Here is a 2,409-nt window from a genome sequence, read left to right on the forward strand (position 1 = left end):
TATTGTTGGGAATGTTAAGGGTAGGTTCAATGTTTCTTCTGTGTACTCCAGTGTCTACATGTACTGTATGTTATGCAACTCTTTACATTGTGTCCCACTCATCATACAGTATAGCACAAACACTCTCTCGCTCGCTCGCTCTCTCTCTCCCGATCTTCCGCTCTCTCTCTCTCTCTCTCTCTCTCTCTCTCTCTCTCTCTCTCTCTCTCTCTCGCTCTCTCTCTCGCTCTCTCTCTCTCTTTCAGTTATTTGCCCTGCACAGTAACGGTGTTAAATCTATCATCAGTTTGGACCTATCACTACAGTCTTGTCATGGGAAACAACTCTGTCCTTTCCTCTCCATATCCCAAATATTGTCTTAATTGTGCTCTGATGTCATATGCACACTGGTGTATTGGACTCAAATAGCAAATAAAAAATGAATAGTTATCTTCAGAAAAAAACAAAAAACATTTGCATTCATATAGCTCTGTTTATAAGGTGGCTTAAAAAAGTGGCACACAAGTCATGGAGAAGCAATAATACAGAGGGTTTCAGAAAAACAAAAGTAAGAGAAAGAAGGGGGGATTGAGAGAGATAGATATGTGTACCTGTGTGCCAGGTCATTTTAGGATGGTCTGTTTTTCTATCCTCTGCTGTAAAGTCTACCTTATTTAAGAGGACTATTTATTGAGAGCTGAGAAGGCTGGTATTCAAAACTGGTTTAATAAAATGGGAGGAAGCATCACTGACTGTCTGGTGTTGGGTTACTAATATACACATTCCAACTTACACTGCAAATTCCCTGTTTCCTCTTTCTCCTCTGGCTCGTTCCTCTCATCTCTTTTCTTTCCCCTCTTTGCGTTCTACCCTTTCTCATCTTCCCTCACCGCTCTCTTCTCTTTCCTCTCTCCTCTCCCCTCTCTCCTCTCCCCTCTCTCCTCTCCCCTCTTATCTCCTCACCCCTCTCCAGTGCCGGCTCTACGGGGTGGCAAAGCCGGGCATGAACCCCCCAGATAGAATTTGTGCCCCTCCAGTTTTGTTTCCCCATAAACATAACAAATGGTGTATGAATTACCCTGCCCGGTTTTGCCAATGTAGCGCTGCCGGGCCTGCCAGTAGCACAGACCGGGACAGAGGCTATATGGTGGGTGTACGCTCATGATCTGAGGAGGGGTGAGGGAGGGGGGATGTAATGTAATATTTAGTAGTTAAAATCCCAAAATGTATTCTGATTGGACACCTGGCCATGCAATGTCATAAGGTACCGCCTTCATTACCTTGTTTAGGAAGCTCGTTGGATCCCAGGGCGGGTTCTCACAGAGAGGGAAAAATGTTGTTCACTTTTGCAGACAGCTACAGCTAATAATATGCTAGCTATTAGCTACTAGCTTTGTTAAGTTTTGGTAGTGGACCACTGAATAATTATAGCTAGTTGGCTAAGCTTTGATCAGCATGGATATCCGAAAATGGTTGGGCACCATGTTGAGAGCGATGCCAAGCTCACCGAGCAGTCTGCAGGCCTGACCACCGAGGTTGAAGAGCCTAGTATCAAATGTAATACCCACCCATTCCCCATGCCGCCTGCTGACCAACAAGATGGAGAAGAGGGCCTAGCACCAGCAGAACGAGGGTAACGTCACAACAAGCACCTGCACCTCCGTTACCCCAGCCACTAGCACCTGACGACCTGTTGGAGCTAACCAAAACTGAACCAGTGGAAGCAGAGTTTATCATGGTTCGCACATTCTTGCAAAGGGAAATCGCAATCACAGCCAGCAACAACAAATGGACCCCATCAGTGTTCTTTAAAGATACGGCGGGCCTTTGTCAGCAATACCGACTGTGCTGTTGGCACTGAAACATGATTAAAATTTTTGGGGCATCTACAGCAATGTGCAAAAAATAAATCTCCACCCTGAAGAACCTATTCAGTGAACACAGACTCTGAACAAGGAGCATGTTACATCAACAAAAAGCCCAGCTTGTCCAGATAACATTTATTTTTATTTTTTAAATTTAACTAGGCAAGTCAGTTAAGAACAAATTCTTATTTACAATGACGGCCTACCCCGGCCAAACCCGGACGACGCTTGGTCAATTGTGCGCCTACGGGACTCCCAATCACATCCGGTTTGTGATACAGCCTGGAATTGAACCAGGGTCTGTAGTGACTTAGACCGCTGTGCCACTCAGGAGCATTTGTTAGGTACCTGACAAGTACATTTTATTAGGAAGGAGAATGGAATCAGAAACTTCTCATGAGGTTCAACACAGCATGGAGGAGGCTGCAACTCATCTAAATGGTAAGTAACAACCTTTATGGCCCTGGCAGCGGTTCCAGAATTATTTATTCATTGGTTTTCCCTCATGTAAGCCTACTGGTTGTTTGGCTCATGTTTGAATGTATAGTTTAGGCCTTTTTACTTC

The sequence above is a fragment of the Coregonus lavaretus genome (assembly GCF_964263955.1).
Source record: "Coregonus lavaretus genome assembly, chromosome: 22".
NCBI classification, from domain to species: domain Eukaryota; kingdom Metazoa; phylum Chordata; class Actinopteri; order Salmoniformes; family Salmonidae; genus Coregonus; species Coregonus lavaretus.